The following is a 20,738-nucleotide window of genomic DNA, read 5'->3' as shown; positions in this document are numbered from 1 at the left end:
CTTGCCAGTCTAAATGGGTGTGTGGGCACGAGGAGGGGGAGAAGGGTTATCTTACAGCTACTACCAAACTGTTTAATTTTTTTTTTTTTAACAAGCAGTCAGAGGACCTAGCTGATTTTATTAGTTTGCAGGATACAAAGATGAGAAAAAGGGTTACCTTTTCAGACTGGTTTCGCACATTGCAATGAACCGGAATTTTTAATGTATATTTTCTATATATCTGTATTTCAGAGTTTGGGAGCCTATGAAATTTTAAGTCTTGCGTAATTGTTTCATAAGTAATGAGTTTTTCACAGTCTTTAATATAGAGAGGTAGCAGAATTGAGTATGGATGTTTTTTACAAACTACTTAAGCCTTTTAAAGTTTAAAAAGACTTAGGAGAAAAAGAAAAATACGTATTTGATAAACAAGCATTTATTAACTCCAAAAATGCGTATTTGCGTTTCCATTAAATTTGTATGCTCTTTCCATACTGAACTTGGGACCCAAACTATGTTTACAACTTACTAGTTAAATGTTACGCATTGTAATCCTTACATTAATCCAGAACCTGACATGTTTTATTTCTTCAATTCACAAAATGTTAAAGAGATTTTTAAACAGTAAAGAACACAAAGGTTATAAAGCAAATAGCATACCGGTGAGACGTCTCTTCAAATACAGAGGCCATGTATTTAGGGTCCTGTCATAACTTTTTAAAACTCCCAGAATGCAAGTTGTCCATTCCCTCAGACATTTTACAGTTATAAAATGCTTTCAAGAAGGAAAAACAAAGGTATAATAACAAATCTCTGAGGACATACTGGATGGTAATTTTCCTCTCCAGGCTTTACCTTTGGTGTTTTTGCAAGAGATTAAATTTCCTTTCAAAAATGATGAATGACAACATGTCTTCAACATTTCTAGAAAATTGCATTAGGTTGTGATACAGACTATTCACAGAAAGGTAAATAAAACTAGTATTTGTTCAAGTAAAATATGGGAAATAGCTTGTGTGTGCACACTAATATAATTTCAAAAAAATGATAACCAGTGTTTTAAGTACTTTCCAAGGGCCTCCATTTAATGCTATGGTATGTCAAGAATGGGGCCTCATCACCATGTAGCTATAAGCAGCATGAATACAAAAACCTAATGTCAGCATTCTTGTTAGTTCTTCCATAATTACCATCAAATACTTCTAAGTACACCAGTATAATGCACTTCAGAAAAGAGTATCAAGGATCATAAATGAAAAAGATGTTTCCTCAATTTAAAAGTCCAGAAGTAGTTTAGGTCTTCAGACTTTTCAAGAGCCCTTTGCCATTACGTTTCATACATAAGAGACTATTAGCTTTGTTAGGAAACAATGCCCTAGTTCTATTCATTATATTAGATAAAACTTTATTGCAGTACAACAAATATTCTATAGATGATTGTACAGATGAGCTCAACTATAAGTTGTCAAAAAAGGGAAAGTAATTTGTACTTTAAATCCATTTATGGAAGGCCATAAACAACAGTGTATGATAAAAATCATTTCACCAGAAGTACACTCAATATAAAATACTCATGATAAAGGAACAAAGAAAGTATAAGCAGAGATCAGAAATTGTTCAATGTTATAATAATATACAAAACATAGTTTATGAAAATATTCACAGTAGGACCTGGAGGACACCTAAGATCAATGAAAGCATTTGTAACCAAGCAGTGAGTGATTAAGGACCTGACACCTTACACTTGAAGGACAGCCCATTTTGCATTGATACTTGTGTTCAATGTTTTGGTATTTGGGACCTATAGAATTCCGGGCACAGAGTAAAAAGATGTGGTGCTTGCCCTTGGGGAACTGCAAATACGGAGGCTGTGTGTGGCAGAATAAAAACATTCTTAAGTGCTTTCATTTTCTCGCTTAAATAAGCACACAATAAAAGGAAATTTTATTTAGGTACATGGAGAGCAGAATATTTCAAAGGCATATGCTGTGAATACAAAATAGATGGTTTCAATACAGTCAAATGGCTTTTGGTTATGTGCTTAAATGTATTTGTTCCTTCAGAGCTGTTAATGTATATCAGATATTAAAAGCATCTACTCAAGGTTTTGACAGTGTTTTAATAACTTAACTAAAATCCCTGACATGTTTATAGGTCCTTGAGCCAGAAATAATACAAGGCCTTTCAATCACTTTTGCAGAGAAAGATTAGTCAGAAAAGAAGCTGTTAAAAAAAAAAAAAGAAAGAAAAGAACAAGAAGAAAAGAAGCTGTTTATTTTCACTCCACATCACTGACTGATGGAAATCCAAATGGGAAACAGTAAATTACTGCCTTAGAAAATGGAGACCTTCTTGAATAAAGTTGTGGTAATTCATTATTTTATATCCCAAAGGTTGAAAAATATTCACTTTCCCCTAGAAAGGCCCTAGTTTTATTGAACTAAGCATGCCCTATAAAAATGAACCATTTATCTGATACTTGATACTTAAGTTATACTTATCTTAACATGAGCAAGTTGCATCATGTTGGAAGTCAGCTGGCTATAATTAATGTCAAGTAAGAATTTTTAATCTGAGCCTTTAAGCCACACACCCTCCCCAAGGGAAATAATTTTAAAATAAACAGTGACTGACAATTAGGTGATTTTCAAACTATTTTTTCACACAAGTCATTAGTTGAATAAGACATTGTTTAGTTCCTGAAAGTCACCAATAGCCAAATTCTCATGGATTATAAATCACAGAACACAGCAAACAAATTAGCTCCACTAAAAAGATGAAAATCGATATGTGAGGCCTAGAAACAATGACCTGTTGGTGCCCAGCCTGGGGCCTCTATATACAATTTTCCACTAAAGGAACCAGGGTTTCTGGAAGAAATGACTGATTCCTGGGCTGGAGCAGAAAAGTACATAGCAAACCAGGAATATCACCTCATAACAGAAAGCAAGAAAAGAAAATGTCAAAGCTTACTGGGGGTTGTGTCAAAAGGTCTCAGGGACCAATTTAAAGGCTCTAGTTGGCTAAAGATGAAAAAATTTGAATGTCGAAAGAATAACTGCTGTGCGGGCGCCTGGGTGGCTCAGTTGGTTAAGCGACTGCCTTCGGCTCAGGTCATGATCCTGGAGTCCCTGGATCGAGTCCCGCATCGGGCTCCCTGCTCGGCAGGGAGTCTGCTTCTCCCTCTGACACTCCTCCCTCTCATGCTCTCTGTCTCTCATTCTCTCTCTCTCAAATAAATAAAATCTTAAAAAAAAAAAAAAAGAATAACTGCTGTGGAATGAAACACATCAAGTATGTTTGTGAGTTTATAATGAGACTTTTAAAAATGATTGATTGCACACCTTTGTGAATATACCAGAGACTATGAATTGTACAATTTAAAAGAGTGAATTTTATAGCATGTGTATTATATTTTGAATTTTAAAAAATGATCACCTTTGCAGAATGGTAGAGCACCAACTCATTGTTCTGAAAACCAGTAAAGGGAAAGGTGAAGCACTGATCCTTTATGAACTGTTCCTCAGACTAAACAAATAGCTGATGAAGGGAATTTTCTTTTAATAATTCTACAAACACATGAATAAGACTTGATGGAATTAGAATAGAACCATTTTGCAACCCCAGGTGAATTAATGGATCTAAGCAATGATCAGCAATGGCTGCTAACCAGAGCGACAACTACACATATACCTCATGACAAAAGTACACAGAGCCATCAACTAAAAAAATTAAACCTTGGGACGCCTGGGTGGCTCAGTCGGTTAAGCATCTGCCTTCAGCTCAGGTCATGATCCCAGGGTCCTGGGATCAAGTACCGTGTCGGGCTCCTTGCTCAGCCGGGAGCCTGCTTCTCCCCCTGCTTGTGCTCTCTCTTTGTCTCTCTCTGTCTAATAAATAAATAAAATCTTAAAAAAAAAATCAAACCTGAACCTGATCAACTCTTTAGCTCTAACTGCCAATTTACAGGAAACACAGGGAACAGAGAAACATATCAATGAAATCACGGGGATGCAATCAACAAAATTCAGATGGTGGTAAACACTATAGGACCTGCTTTCTTCAACAAATAAACTATAGCAAAAAATTTGAGGGGAAATCAATAGATAAGAAAAGACTTAAAAGATATTATTAATCAAATGCACTGTATGAACTTTATTTCGATCTTGATTCAAACAAACAAGTGTAAAAAAATGAGATAGAGAAATGTGAACATTGGATTGTTGTCAACATGAACTGGATATATACTGATATAAACAATTTATTGTTAATTTGGTTTAGGTGTAATGATGATCTGATTATATCTTAAAAAGAGTCTTTATCTTTTAGAGATACATTATCAAAATATTTACAGATAAAAGGATATGCTACTGATGAAAGACCTATACTCTGAAAACTATAAAACACTGATAAAAGAAACTGAAGATGACACAAATGGAAAGATATATTGTACTTACGGATTGGAAGAATTAATTTTTTTTTTAAGATTTTATTTATTTATTTGACAGAGAAAGACACAGCAAGAGAGGGAACACAAACGGGGAGTGGGAGAGGGAGAAGCAGACTCCCCGCCAAGCAGGGAGCCCGATGCGGGACTCGATCCAGGGACTCCAGGATCATGACCTGAGCCGAAGGCAGTCGCTTAACCAACTGAGCCACCCAGGCGCCCGTAAGAATTAATATTGTTAAAATGTTGATACTACCCAAAGCAATCTACAGATTCAATGCACTCTCTATCAAAATACCAATAGCATTTTTCACAGAACTAGAACAAATAATCCTAAAATTTGTATGGAACCACAAAAGATCCTGAGTAGCCAAACCAATTCTGAGAAAGAAGAACAAAGCTGGAGGTATCATAATCCCAGATTTCAAACTGTACTACAAAGCTATAGTAATCAAAACAGTATGGTACTGGCACCAAAAAAAGACACATAGATCAATGCAACAGGTTAGAGAGCCCAGAAATAAACCCGGGCTTATATGGTCAATCAATCTAAGACAAAGGAGGCAAGTATATAAAATGGGGAAAAGACAATCTTTTCAATAAATGGTGTTGGGAAAACTGGACAGCTACATGTGAAAGAATGAAACTGGACCACTTTTTTATGCCATACACAAAAATAAACTCAAAATGGACCAAAGACCTAAAACAATAAAACTCTTAAAAGAATATATAGGCAATAATCTCTTCAACATCAGCCTTAGCAACATATTTGTAAATATATCTTCTAAGGCAAGGGAAACAAAATAAAAAATAAACTATTGGGACTACCACAAAATAAAAAGATTTTGCACAGCAAAGGAAACCTTCAACAAAACAAAAAGGCATCCAAATGAATGGAAGAAGATATTTGCAAATGACATATCTGATAAAGGGTTAATATCCAAAATATATAAAGAACTTATATAACTCAACACCAAAAAAACAAACAATTTGACTAAAAATGGACAAGGGACCTGAACAGACATTTTCCCAAAGAAGACATATAGATAGCCAACAACCACATGAAAAGACGCTCCAAATCACTAATCATCAGGGAAATGCAAATCAAAACCACAATGAGATACCTTATATCTATTCAGCATGGCTAGTATCAAAAAGACAAAAAACAACAAATGTTGGCAAGTACGTGGAGAAAAGGGAACCCTTTTGTGCCCTGTTGGTGGGAATGTGAATTAGTGCAACCACTGTGACAGTTATGGAGGTTTCTCAAAAAATTAAAAATAGAAATGCCATATGATCCAGTAATACCACTTCTGGGTATTTACCTAAAGGAAAAAAACACTAATTTGAAAAGATACATGCATCCCGCTATCTTCTTTTTTTTAACATATAATGCATTATTTGTTTCAGAGGCACAGATCTGTGATTTCAACAGTCTTGCACAATTCACAGTGCCCACCATAGCACATACCCTCCCCAATGTCTATCACCCAGCCATCCCATCCCTCCGACCCCCCACCACTCCAGCAACCCTCAGTTTGTTTCCTGAGATTAAGAATTCTTCATATCAGTGACATCATGTGATACATGTATTTATTGCAGCATTATTTATTTATTTAATTTCTTAAACATTTTACTTATTTATTTAAAGTAAGCTCTACACCCAATATGGGACTCGAACTCCTGACCCCAAGATCAAGAGTCACATGCTCCACTGACTGAGCCAGCCAGGAGCTTCTGCAACATTATTTATAATAGTCAAGATAGGGAAGCAACCTAAGTGTCTATTGAAATCAAAGTGTAAAGAAAATTCAGGATATATATATCATCTATATATAGATGTAGGATGTAGGATATATATATATATATATATATATATATATATATATATATAATGGACTATTACTCAGCCATAAAAAAGAATGCGATCTTACCATTGTAGCAACATGGATGGGACCTAGAGGGTATTGTGTTAAGTGAAATAAGTCAGAGAAAAATAAATGCCACATGATTTCACTTATAGGTGGAATCTAAAAAATAAAACAAATGAACAAACAAACAAAAAACATAAAGAGACTCCTAAATAACAGAGAACAAACTGGTAGTTGCCAGAGAGGAAGTGGGCAGGAGCATGGGCATAATAAGTGAAGGGGATTAAGAGGTAAAACTTCCAGTTATAAAATAAATAAGTCACAGAGATGAAAAGTATAACACAGGGGATATAGTCAATAATACTGTAATAACATGGTAAGGTGACAGGTGGTGACTACACTTACTGTGGTGAGCATTTCATAATGTATAGAATTGTTGAATCACTACATTGTACACCTAAAACTAATGTAATACTGTATGTCAACTATACTTCAATAAAGAGAATGATATGCTATCAGAGATGGCCTTCAAAATAATAAGGGAGGTTGAGGGACGTACAGGGGTTGAGGGTGAAGTGGGTAGGGGATATAAATGAATCATAATTGGCCATGAAAGGACAAATGTTGACTCTGGATGATGGGCACATTGGGGTTTGATGCATTATTCTCATTGTGTATATATTTGAAATTTTCCATAGCAAGTTTAAAAAACAAACAAAAATAAACATACAAAGAAAAAATCACCTTCACATTTCACAGAATCTTTGGAGTGGGGCAAGCATTACAGATATTCAATTGCCTCCCTTCTCACTTTTCTGTGGACCATATAACAGCACTTATTTTCAAAAGAATTAGCATAATTAAAAAATGAAATAAATAAAACTAGACCACTTATGATTAAGAAAACAGCAATGGTTTTCAAATTTGCAAGGGAATATCTTGCTAAAGATGCAGATTGCTGGCTCTCATTTCCTAGAAATTCTGATTTTTTTTACACTTAAAATATGCATTTAATGTAAATATTAGTAAGATTGATTAAAATTAAAACATACACAGGAAAATTACTAATGTGGGGACTGAAAGAAATGGTGATTAGTTTTTCACCAAAAAGAATTGGTGATTTTCCACTGTCAACTTTAATGTTCTTTCTCTTGACTAAACACTAGAAAATAACTATGGATAATTGGAGATTTACCTATGTCCCTGGTTACTAGCTACTCTTTTTTAGTTTTTTAAAAAATTTTATTATGTTATGTTAATCACCATACATTACATCATTAGTTTTTGATGTAGTGTTCCATGATTCATTGTTTGTGTATAACACCCCGTGCTCCATTCAATACGTGCTCTCTTTAATACCCATCAGCAGGCTAACCCATCCCCCCAACCCCTCCCCTCTAGAACCCTCAGTTTGTTTCTCAGAGTCCAAAGTCTCTCATGGTTCGTCTCCCCCTCCGATTTCCCCCCCTTCATTTTACCTTTCCCGCTATCTTCTTTTTTTTAACATATAATGTATTATTTGTTTCAGAGGTACAGGTCCATGATTCAACAGTCTTACACAATTCACAGTGCCCACCATAGCACATACCCTCCCCAATGTCTATCACCCAGCCATCCCATCCCTCCAACCCCCCACCACTCCAGCAACCCTCAGTTTGTTTCCTGAGATTAAGAATTCTTCATATCAGTGACATCATGTGATACATGTCTTTCTCTGATTGACTTATTTCGCTCAGCATAATACCCTCCAGTTCCATCCACATTGTTGCAAATGGCAAGATTTCATTCCTTTTGATGACTGCATAATATTCCATTGTGTATACATACCACCTCTTCTTTATTCATTCATCTGTCGATGGACATCTTGCCTCTTTCCATAGTTTGGCTATTGTGGACATTGCTGCTATAAACATCGGGGTACACGTACCCCTTCAGATCACTACATTTGTATCTTTGGGGTAAATACCCAGCAGTGCAATTGCTGGATCGTACGGTAGCTCTATTTTCAACTTTTTGAGGAACCTCCATACTGTTTTCCAGAGTGGCTGCACTAGCTTGTATTCCCACCAACAGTGTAGGAGGGTTCCCCTTTCTCTGTATGCCCGCCACTATCTGTCGTTTCCTGACTTGTTAATTTTAGCCATTCTGACTGGTGTGAGGTGGTATCTCATTAAGGTTTTGATTTGGATTTCCCTGATGCCGAGTGATGTCGAGCACTTTTTCATGTGTCTGTTGGCCATTTGGATGTCTTCTTTGGAAAAATGTCTGTTCGTGTCTTCTGCCCATTTCTTGATTGGATTATTTGTTCTTTGGGTGTTGAGTTTGATAAGTTCTTTATAGATTTTGGATACTACCCCTTTATCTGATATGTCATTTGCAAATATCTTCTCCCATTCTGTCGGTTGTCTTTTGGTTTTGTTGACTATTTCTTTTGCTGTGCAAAAGCTTTTTATCTTGATGAAGTCCCAATAGTTCGTTTTTGCCCTTGCTTCCCTTGCCTTTGGTGATGTTTCTAGGAAGAAGTTGCTGCAGCTGAGGTCGAAGAGGTTGCTGCCTGTGTTCTCTTCTAGGATTTTGATGGACTCCTGTCTCACATTGAGGTCTTTCAACCATTTTGAGTCTATTTTTGTGTGTGGTGTAAGGAAATGGTCCAGTTTCATTCTTCTGCATGTGGCTGTCCAATTTTCCCAGCACCATTTGTTGAAGAGACTGTCTTTTTTCCATTGGACATTCTTTCCTGCTTTGTCAAAGATTAGTTGACCATAATCTTTAGTAGGTATGGGATAGAGCTAAGGGATCTGCAGTTTAACCAGGAGCCCAGGTGATACATAGACAACTGGGCCACACACCAATATACTTTAAAGAAACATTAGTACATCCTGGTAAATGCCTCCTTGCCCACATTTATAACAGTTTCTCTTGGAGTATAAAGAAGTAAAATTGCTGGACATGGCACATTTTCAATATTACTCTCCAAAATGACTATATGAATATATATTCCTTCCAGCAGAAGAAGAGAATTCCCAAATTCCCATTTCTTGGCTAACTCTTGATGTGCTCATACTTTTTAATTTTTGCCAAGAACATAACTACCTTACAGAATGATCTTTCAGTTAGCAACGTTTGCTAAAGCAGCTCTTGAAAAATCTGCCACATTTTGAACAAAGACTCCTTTTTAATGACATAATAACTTTCACCCCAAAATACATTAAATAAATATGCCAAAAGAAGTGATAATTCAACATTACAGTTTAAAGGAAAAATATCCTCACCAATTACAGAACGTAAGAATTCCTCGTCAGAGAATCTCATATGGAACAAATTTGAATTGTGCTCTATGTTTACATGAACCACAAATTTTTTTGCTTATTTTTGCACACAGACATAAAGCAAATAGAAACAAACACCCCAAATTGAGAACAAAACAGGAAGGAGCAGCTGGCAGAAATGTGGAACGTTTCGTAATTCTCTCAAAGGTGAAGGAAGCCGAGGACACAGCAGGAATCTGAGTGAAATTAAGGTTTCAGTAAAGTGTGAATTGTGCGTGTAAGACTCCGGTGGCCGGCAGTGGAGTCCCCCCTTTACGGTGATGACACTACGTTGAGGGAAAACTCACGTGAAAATCAAGTCAGGGGAAGCCTGGGTGGCTCAGTCGGTTAAGCGACTGCCTTCGGCTCAGATCATGATCCCGGGGTCCTGGGATCGAACCCCGCATCGAGCTCCCTGCTCAGCAAGGAGCCTGCTTCTCCCTCTGCCCCTCCCCCGCTCATGCTCTCTCTCTCTCTCTCTCTCTCTGACAAATAAATAAACAGAATCTTGAAAAGAAAAGAAAACGAAGTCAGAAGTCGAGTCAGAGCATGCCATGATGCGGTCTGGTGAGGAGTCTGGGACGGTCTTCGCTGTAAAGAGTGACCCCGAGCGTAGCCAGAACCGCTGGATTCGGAATAAAAGGGTTACGGAGCCCTAAGCTGGGCTCTGGAGCAGAGCTTCTGGAACTTAACGGGCGCACAACGCCCCCCCCCAACTCCCGGGGTCGGGGGGGTGCTGTGAACCTGCTCTTCTGCTGCAGCGGGGCCAGGACGGCCCGAGACTCTGCATTTCCAACCAGCTCCCGGGCCAGGCCTCTGCGCGGAGCAGCAGGGGTTCCCGGGGTCCGTGGGCAGCGCGGCGGCTCCGCCCGCTGACTTTGCTCCCAGCCGGTGGCCGAGAAGCCACGCCTCACACGCACGCAGCTGCCCCAGAAGGACGGTGGGGCCGGGAAGGGGCAGGAACCCACCGGCCGCGCCGCCCGGCTGGGGGCAGCCAGGGGCTCAGAGTCCTTCGCGCGGACTCACGGGACCCAGGACGGTTGCGGGAAGAGCAGGGGGGCAACCGCTGGGGAGCTGAAGACGGTCCCCGCGTCCACGCCCCCGGGGACTGAGCCTTCGCAGGTGGAGGAGAGAGACGGCCGACACGGAGATCGGACGACCAACACCGAGACGGACAGTACTCGCTGTTCCCAGCCAAGAGATGCAGTCGTGAAAGATCTTCTGGGAAAAGGTTTTCCTGAGCTCGAACATCTCTCTCTGCAGACTGAAAGCTCACCCCACCTCGGGGAAAATCACCTCCCTACACACCGGCACAGCTGGGCAACAATTTTTTTTTTTTTTTTTTAAGAGGCACAGCGAGAGAGGGAACATAAGCAGGGGGAGTGGGAGGGGGAGAAGCAGGCCTCCCGCCGAGCAGAGAGCCCGATGTGGGGCTCGATCCCAGGACTCTGGGATCATGACCTGAGCCGAAGGCAGACGCTTAACGACTGAGCCACCCAGGTGCCCCGCTGGGCAACAATTTTTAAGGCCGACTTTTCACCACAGAAACCCCTGCAGTCCTTAAGACAGGAGGAAACCCACCATTTCCTGAGGGCTCCCCTTGTGTTCTGCACCAGGTGCTTCCATGACTTCTCTCATCTGAAGCTCAGGGCATTCCAGTAAAGCCGTGGTGCCGGCCTTCAGCTTGACTGGATTCAGGAACTCCATCGATTTGGTCTGGACGCCCTTGCTCTCCAGCTGCCTCAGCTCTCTTCCATCCCAGGCTGTAGCAGACAGGCTCCCTCCACGTGGGCACACGCAGCTTTGGGCTCACGTCGTCGCGGCCCAGGCCCTCCGGAAGAAGGAGAGAGTCTCTCTTCTGGGGATAGCGGCCCCCAGCCTTCTTGTCCTGCTCCTCAGGATATGGAACCTCTGCCCTGTGAGCAAGCTGGAGCGGGAGTGATCGGGTCCCAGTAGTACAGCCTGCTGCACGTGCAGAAGAACTTCTGTCCCACAGTGGAGTCTGGACAGGGATGGGACCTCCCATCCTCTGCCTTGAATCTGCCTGGATATAGCTTCTGCAACACAGAGTTGGGGTGATGAGAGATGCTGATGGCCTGCCCTTCCTGGAGTGAAACCATAGCCCTAGACTGGGAGCTGGGAGGAAATGGAGTCCCATCTCTTTGGTTGCATCTTACAAAAGTAGAGATTCCATCAGACTGAGCTGGGAAGTGGGAAGCAGTTTGTGGCTCAAATGTCACAGACTCCCATTTAAGTAACAAGTTCATTACTCTTACTAAGGTTTACCAGTAGATTTTCTTGGATAAATGTTTCTCTATTTGCTGTATGTTCTTAGGACAATCCCAGAGACTTTATTATTTTTTTTAATTTTTTTAAAAAATTTTATTTCTTTATTTGAGAGAGAGAATGAGATAGAGCATGAGAAGGGGGAGGGTCAGAGGGAGAAGCAGACTCCCCGCTGAGCAGGGAGCCCGATGCGGGACTCGATCCCGGGACTCCAGGATCATGACCTGAGCCGAAGGCAGTCGCTTAACCAACTGAGCCACCCAGGCGCCCCCAGAGACTTTAAATGGTTGGGTTTTTAAAATAATTTTCACCAGTTAAATGGTTGTTTCACTGGGGAAAGTGTCTACCGACCTCACCCCACCATTTTGGAAGTCCATACTTAAAGTTTTTTTTTTTTAAAGGTGAAAAATAAGTTTGTTTGATAGTATTATAAACTCATGATTCAAACATATTCCATGTGTTTCAATCCACTGCAATTATCCTATTGATGCTCAAATTATCCCAACTGTGACTAGGGAAAACTTCTTTAGGTTGGCTCCTAAGTCCTTTTGACATGATCCTAACAGTTGTTGACAGCTTTCTTGCTGTTAAAATACTGTGTACATTCTACTTGCTTCGGCAGTTACAAATACTGAAATTGGAATGATACAGAGATTAGCATGGTCCCTGTGCAAGGATGACACACAGATTCGTGAAGCGTTCCATATTTTTACATACCATAGATTTCACTTATGTGTAAAACTTAAGAAACGAAACAAATGAACAAGGGAAAAAAAAGAGACAAGGCAAAAAAACAGCCTTTTAACTACAGAGAACACACTGATGGTTACTAGAGGGGAGATGGGTGGGGAGATGGGTAAAATAGGTGAAGGGGATTAAGAGTACACTTATCTTGATGAGTACTCAGTAATGTACAGAATTGTTGAATCACTATATTGTACACCTGAAACTAATATAACACTATGTTAACTACACTGGAATTAAAATAATACATACATACATACTGTATACATTACCCACAGAATGCTTTTGAAAAACAGAAAGGTCACACTTACCAGTACCAAAAGGAGTATATATGGCTTCCAAAGAAATGAAGGTAAAAGCAAACACTCAAAAGAGGAAAAGAGATTAAAAAATCATAAAACAAATTTAAAAAATAAGGAAACATTAAAGATAGAATAAAAAGGGATGCCTGGGTGGCACAGCCAGTTAAGCATCTGACTCTTGGTTTTGGCTCAGGTGGTGATCTCAGAGTCATGAGATCGAGCTCCGAGTTGGCTTCGTGCTCAGCATGGAGTCTGCTTGAGATTCTCTCTGCCCCTCCTGCTCACGCTCTCTTTTTCTCTCAAATAAATAAATCTTTTTTTAAAAAAGATAGCATAAAAATATGACATGAATAATAAAAAATGTATTAGTCATCATAATAAATATACTGGAATCTACCCCCTATTAAAAATTAAGATTCAAAAAGAAAACAAGATTCACAGGGGTCCCTGGCTGGCTCAGTTGGTAGAGCATGTGACTCTTGATCTCAGGGTTGTAAGTTCAAGCCCCACATGGGTTGTAGAGATTACTTAAAAAAAAAAGACAAAAATAAATAAAAATTAGGATTCACAAATTGGATTAAGAATTCTATTTTATGTTATTTAAATGAAACAAAATGAAACAAAAAGATTAATGTAAAGGACGGGGAAATATAAAAGAAATGCAAATGAAGAGAAATCAAAGATGAAAATACTTATATTAGTACAATTTGACATTTAAAAAGTGACACTGGAATTTATAAAGCCAAAATATGAAGAAGGATAGAATATCACTTAATAATACGATTAATAAGTGTTGTTTAATAGCTTCCTGGAAAGAAACATGTATTGAATACTAGATAATATACTGGTTTTTTTTCCTAGTGTCATGTAGCATTTACAAAAACTGAATATATAGCTGTACTAACAGTGGCATGTAAGCAGGGTTCAAATCCTAAAGAAGACTCACAGGACCCAAAATGACATGGCTTACAAATGTACAGTTTATTATAGGGAAAGGACATGCTATAGCAACAGCACAAAAGTCAGAATATACATCACAGTGTATGATTCATAGCAGGGGTCTGGAGAGGCCAGGTGCAGGCTCCTATTGTCCTCTTCTTCTGGTCCTAGTGATGTTCTGTACTCATATCTTCCCTGCCCCAAGCCTCGAATCAGCCATTTCTTTAAGGAGCACTGGTTCCGTTTATTGGAGAATGGTATTTAGGAACAAAGATCTGGGTGCTAGGTGTGCTCATTGCTGCTGGGGTAGCACTGCTTCTAGAACATTTCAGAAGCCAGAGCCAGAAAATATATCTAAGTATACTACCCTAGTACGTATCTATGTACATATCTATATGTACATATCTATATTTCTGTATGTATCTACCAACTAGAGTACATTTATGTACAGTTCTTTTTATTGTTAGCCTTATAATATCGAGTCAAAACACCAGTTTTTCTTCTTTTTAAATTGAAGTATAATTGACATACATTTTATTAGTTACAGCTGTACAACATAATGATTCAATATTTGTATATACTGCAAAATGATCACCCCATTAAGTCCAGTTAACATCTGCCACCATATACACATTTCTTGTAATGAGAACTTTAAAGACTTCCTCTCTTAGCAACATTCAAATATGCAATATAGTATTATTAACTATAGTCACCATGCTGTACATTACATGCCCATGACTTAGGAAGTTTGCACCTTTTTAAAAAAATATTTTATTTATTTGAAAGAGAGAGAGCACAAGTGGGGGAATGGCAGAGGGAAAGGAGAAGGAGGCTCCCCGCTGACCAGGGAGCCTGACGCAGGGCCTGATCTCAGGGCCTCGAGATCATGACCCGAGCTGAAGGCAGATGCTTTAACCAAATGAGCCACCCAGGCGCCCGGAAGTTTGCACCTTTTGACTCCCTTCATCCATTTGCCCACATCTCACCCCTCTCCTCTGGCAATCACCAATCTATTCTCTGTGTCCATAAACTTAAAAGCAGTTTTTCAAAGTTACTTAACATTCCCCCCTACCCTCTTCAGCAAAGTTATACCATACAGTTTTAATACCATTAGATTCTTTTGTCACATGCTGCATTCCATCCCAGGATCACTGACAATCAGATGGATTTTTAAAAATTTGCGAACAATAGGGGGCACCTGGGTGGCTCAGTTGGTTAAGCGACTGCCTTCGGCTCAGGTCATGATTCTGGAGTCCCGGGATCGAGTCCCGCATCGGGCTCCCTGCTCGGCAGGGAGTCTGCTTCTCCCTCTGACCCTCCCCCTCTCATGCTCTCTGTCTCCCATTCTCTCTCTCAGATAAATAAATAAAACCTTTAAAAAAAAAAAAGATTAAAAAAAAATTTGCGAACAATAAAGTTCATTCTTGGTGGTGTAACATTCTATGGGGTTTTTTAAAAAGATTTTATTTATTTATTTGACAGAGAGAGACACAGCAAGAGAGGGAACACAAGCAGGGGGAGTGGAAGAGGGAGAAGCAGGCTTCCCGCTGAGCAGGGAGCCCAATGCAGGGCTCCACCCCAGCACCCCGGGACCATGACCCGAGCCGAAGGAAGATGCCCAACCACTGAGCCACCCAGGCGCCCCCATTCTATGGATTTTTGGCAACTGTAGAGTCATATATATCTACCCCACCCTTGTACAGCCCATTATATACTCAACCTTTCCCTCTCCCACAATCCCTGGCAACCACTGCTCTGCTTTCCATCCTGTGGTAGACTGAATAATGACCTGAAAAAATATGCAAGTCCTAATCCCTCCAACCTGTGAATGTTACATCACATGGTAAAAGAGACTTTGCAGATGTGATTAAGAATTTCGCCATGGGGAGATTATCCTGGATTATCCAGGTGAGTCCTAAATGTAATTACAAAGGTCCTTAAAGGAGAGCAGTAAGACAGTCAAAGGAGGTAGTAGGAGACATGCGGCTGGAAACAAGAGGTTGGAGTGAGGTGAGGAAGGAGTCACAAGCTATGTAATACAGGCAGCCTCCAGAAGGCAGAAAAGTTATGGAAATGAATCCTCTCTTGGAGCCTCCAGAAGGAACCAGTCCTACAGCCCCTTGACTTTAGCCTAGTGAAACTGATTTTTTTAAATTTTTTTATTGTTATGTTAATCCCCATACATTACATCATTAGTTTTAGAGTGAAACTGATTTTTTACTTCAGGCTTCCAGAACTTTAAGAGACTAAATTTGTGTGGTTGTAAGCAACCAAGTTTGTGGTAACTTTTTATAGCAGCAGTGGGAAACTAATACATCTCCCTATAGTTTTGCCTTTTGCACAATGTCTTATGAATGGCACTATACAATACTTCGGGGTCTTAGAATCTGGCTTCCTTCACTTGGCAAAATGTATTTACAATTCATCCATGTTTATGTTATATATATTGTACCACTAAGAAATAAGATTCATTCATGTCAAGTGAATCAGTAGATCTTTCCTTCTTATCACTGACTAGTACTCCACTGTATGCATGTGCCAGTTTGTTATCCATTCACATGTTGAAGGACATCTGGTAGTTTCTGATGAATAAAGCTGCTATAAACATTTGCATACAAGTTTGTGTGTGCACATAAATTTTCCTTAGCTATTAAAGAAAACTCATAGGTATTCATAACTTTTAGGACATGGAGATGGCAATTTAAATATCATTACCAGGGAAACACATTATTAAGTAATACAAACAAAAAGAATTACAGACTTTTTAAGGCCAAAGTTACGTTCACAGAACAAGCCAGAAGTTTTGAGTTCCAGATGTCTTACAAGACCCCTTTGTTAGTAATAACATTTTCAAGGACATATTAAGAAACCAGAAAATCATCTTATTCTGTTGCTGGGATTTCTTATACTGGCAGTTAGGACAGCCTGTGGTTTCCCAGACCAAATGCTAAAATTCCATTATTTAGAACCGAAAGAAATAAAGACAGATCTCAGAAGATTAAAACTTACTATGGAAAGGAAAAGGGCAAAATAGAACTATAAACAATTGGAATATTACCATGGAATGTTACCCATCCTACAGTGTGAACAGCAAAAACTGACAACATCTGAATTTCTGATTTATTATACTGGCAACCCATTTACCTCTAGTCCTTAGTACTGTTGCCACAAAACTTTTCAAATAATTTCATGAAGTCATTAAAACTTACCTGTTTTTTCCAACAGATGTGCAGTGACACCTCTGTCAGTGGAGTATGCCTGAACAAAACAAAAAATAAGTCATTCAAACATAAAAGTGGCAAAAATTTTCCCTAAGGGACCCAAACTACAGAGGAACAATTCTGAGTTGCACCCCTCAATGCAAAATCAGGTACAAGTCACACACCTATCGAAAAGGCTTATAAAACTAACTGCAAAGTGTCTAATAAATATTCATCGGGGTTTGAGATTTTTCTCCTACTTACAAGCTAATGAAGTAGCCTGTTTTCATTTACTGGATGCCAGCAGCATGGTAAGCAGTCTGAGCATCATCAGCATATTTGTATGGGTTCCCCACTCCCCAAGTCCCACAGGGGCCATGCCGAGGGGCCCAGTGGACACATTGTGTATATCATCTACTTTTGCATTGCAGCTGAGGAATACTGGCCTTGGGGGAATTCACATCTTCTAGAGCAAGCCTCTAATTTGTTGAGAAGGAGATATCACCTCATCCCATCTTCCAACAATAGCATGCCCAGAGAGAAAGCAGGCTATCTATCCTTCCACATGAAGCGGACAATAAGAGGTCCTGCCCAAAGTTTTGCTCCCAGGAATATTTTCCTTCACCACCGTCTTTCAGGGGCTAGAATGCATCCATTTTTAAGCTGGTGCCAGTAAACCGTGTGTAAACCAGGCCTGTGCTTTTTCTCTGTTAACCAGTCATAGAGAACTCTCTGGGAAGTCATAAATGTGGGTTAGGGGAGAAGTAAATCAGTAGAAGCAAGTCCCATGGGAGTTTAAAACATCGCCTCATGCACTTCACTTGTGCCTTCTGACAGCTTGGACTCAATCATGTATATACAGCGTTACCATTTTCTACTGGAATACTGTTGTCACATCCTATTTTAGGGTTTCCATGGATCAGACGACACTCACTTCCTGATGGTCATTTCAAGTGGCACACCTCACTCTCCTTTCAACTTCCAGATTTCTTGCCCATGCTTTTCATTGAGTGAACCTATCCAGAAGCAGGAGGGCAAAGAAACCTATTGATACTGCCCCCTCCCATGACACAGAGCAGGTAGAGAGGGCGGAGTGAATCTGGAAGGGCAAATGGAAGATATCTAGCACAGCCCATAAATGGCATTGATGTCACTGGCATGACTTTCTAAAACATTAAGCCATTCTTGGGAAAGTTCCAAACAAAACAACACACGCTCCTTTCAATTTACACAGTAGTTCCGTTCCTGGAAAATTCCAGGATATTAAAACCATGCAAAAAATACTTTGAGTTATGCTCACTTCAGCAGCAATATACTAAAATTGGAATTATACAAAGAAGATAAGCATGGCCCCTGCACTAGAATAACATGAAAATTTGTAAAAATCATCCCATATTTTTAAAAATAAATTTTAGAAAGAGAAAAAAGTACATTGAGTTTACATGCAAAATGAGGTCAGGTTCAGGTTCAGATGATTACAAATAAGTTTTTCATACACATGAATGCCTAGAGGGATGTTTGAAAATTACATAAGATGTAGGAAAATTTATCCTCGTAAGAAAGGCACATGCATTGAAGGACATATGACATTCTTGGCTTCTGCCCAACTAACTAATCCCCAGCCAGGGGGTTCCCGTCAATCACTGCAACAACCATAGTAACCCCACGTGTTTTCAAAGCATACCCTTGGACGGTATACCATGCCCCTAGTGATAGTCTCCTAAGGTGAAACATTCATCCTTGCAGAATTTGAGTTTGATATTTCATCCACTTAGCGTCTGGAGGCAACACTCAATGGAAGAAATTACTTCTCAATTTATGGATTCTTGTTCAATCCAACCTACAAAAGTCTCTGACCCAGTTACCAAACACTTGCTGCCATTTCTGGCGATGTTTGTGAATTTGAATTTTCTGATTTAGTATAAATACAAAGTGAGAAAATAACTGAACGTGAAGCTCAAACTTCACACGGAGCCAAATTAAAGTTTATAAATAACCACATTTCATATCACCTGATATTAAACTATAACATTTTTCTACTTTTAACTAATATATTTTAAGTAATACATCCACATTATATAAAAATACAAAATATATAAACAAAAATAAAGAATAAAAACATAACATTCTATGGTAGACAGAATAATGGCTCCCCTCAAAGATGTCCACGACCTGATTTCCCGGAACCTGTGAATGTTACCTTACATGGCAAAAGGGACTTTGCAGATGTGACTAGTGAAGGATCTTGAAATGGGTAGATAGCCTGGATTGTCCAAGTGGGCCCAATGTAATCACAAGGGTCCTTAGGAAAGGGAGCCAGGAGGGTCAGAAGACAGAGAAAGTGATGTGACAATAAGAGCATATATTGGAGTGATGTAACGAGAGTCAAGGAATGCAGGCAGCCTCAGCCTCAAGAAACTGGAAGACACAAGCAATGGATTCTCTCCTAGAACTTCCAAAAGGAACCAACCCTGCAGACACCTTGATTTTAGTCCCAAAAGCCTCTTCATATTTCTGACCTCCAAAACTGTAAAAGAATAAATTTGTGTTGTTTTAGGGCACTAAATTTGTGGTAATTCATTACAACAACAATAGGAAACTCATAAACATTCCTGCCCCCCCCCCCCCCCCGGAGAGATCCACCGTTGTTAACACCTTGGTACCTGTACTTCCAGATCTTTTCCTATACCATTTTATGTGTCTGTGCATGTGTGTGTACTTCTTACAAAAATGAATCACAGTTGAATCACATGCTATTTTATAACCTGCTTTTTTAAGTCTACAAACTCCATATGTCCATTTCATCAAATATCTAGACTACATTAAAAATTTCCCAAATGACACAAAAATGCCCTTAACAGTTGTTTGGTCCATAACAGGATCTATTCGAGGACCACCCATGGCATCTGATTATTAGGTCCCTTTTGTTATGATGTTGACTATTAAAGAGACGGTTCTACAGTTGCTTTGAAGAATATGCCACCTTTTGGTTCATTTAGTTTCTACCTCTGGTGCTATGTAGTTTGTCCTTTTTTTTTTTTTTTTAAGATTTTATTTATTTACTTGACAGAGAGAGACACAGCAAGAGAGAGAATATAAGCGGGGGGAGTGGGAGAGGGAGAAGCAGACTTCCCGCAGAGCAGGGAGCCCGATGTGGGGCTTGATCCCAGGACCCTGGGATCATGACCTGAGCCAAAGGCAGATGCTTAATGACTGAGCCACCCAGGTGCCCCTTAGTTTGTCCTTTTATCCCTGTATTTGCTATAACATTTTTACTAAACATTTTTGGCTAGAATTCTCTATAGGTGATGGGCATTCAGGTTGAATCACATCAGAAAACACATAATATATGGTTAATCCATTAATGATGTTGAGACTGACCACTGGATTAAGGTGATGATTGCCTAATCACTCCATTTTACAGTTATATTTTTGCCCTGAAACTAGGAAGTGACCATTGTTCTTTTTGCATCTTAAAAATATCCAGTTCGAGGGTGCTTGGCTGGTTCAGTTGGTAGAGCATGTGACTCTTGATGTCAGGGATATGAGTTCAAGTCCTATTTGGGTATAAAGATTAATTAAAAATAAAATCTTTTTTAAAAAATCCAGTTCCCACTAACCATTTTAACACCTGTAGATATGGTGTTATGATCATTATAATT

General features: G+C 39.4%; 2 non-coding genes across 2 annotated transcripts; both read left to right on the top strand.

The window, feature by feature from the left end:
* The first annotated feature begins 12,499 nt into the window (after positions 1 to 12,499).
* On the top strand, positions 12,500 to 12,602 carry LOC123851459 (U6 spliceosomal RNA). The gene has a single exon (XR_006792606.1). It is a non-coding gene; the product is annotated as a U6 spliceosomal RNA (small nuclear RNA).
* Positions 12,603 to 18,369: 5,767 nt separating this feature from the next.
* On the top strand, positions 18,370 to 18,474 carry LOC123851441 (U6 spliceosomal RNA). Its single transcript, XR_006792602.1, has one exon. It is a non-coding gene; the product is annotated as a U6 spliceosomal RNA (small nuclear RNA).
* The last annotated feature ends 2,264 nt before the right edge of the window (positions 18,475 to 20,738 follow it).

This window comes from Mirounga angustirostris, unplaced genomic scaffold, assembly GCF_029215605.1.
Source record: "Mirounga angustirostris isolate CCGP_5_RB_7025 unplaced genomic scaffold, mMirAng1.0.hap1 SCAF_11, whole genome shotgun sequence".
In the NCBI taxonomy this organism is placed as follows: domain Eukaryota; kingdom Metazoa; phylum Chordata; class Mammalia; order Carnivora; family Phocidae; genus Mirounga; species Mirounga angustirostris.
The sequence above is the reverse complement of the archived record's forward strand: the minus strand, read 5'-3'. Positions and strand labels throughout refer to the sequence as shown.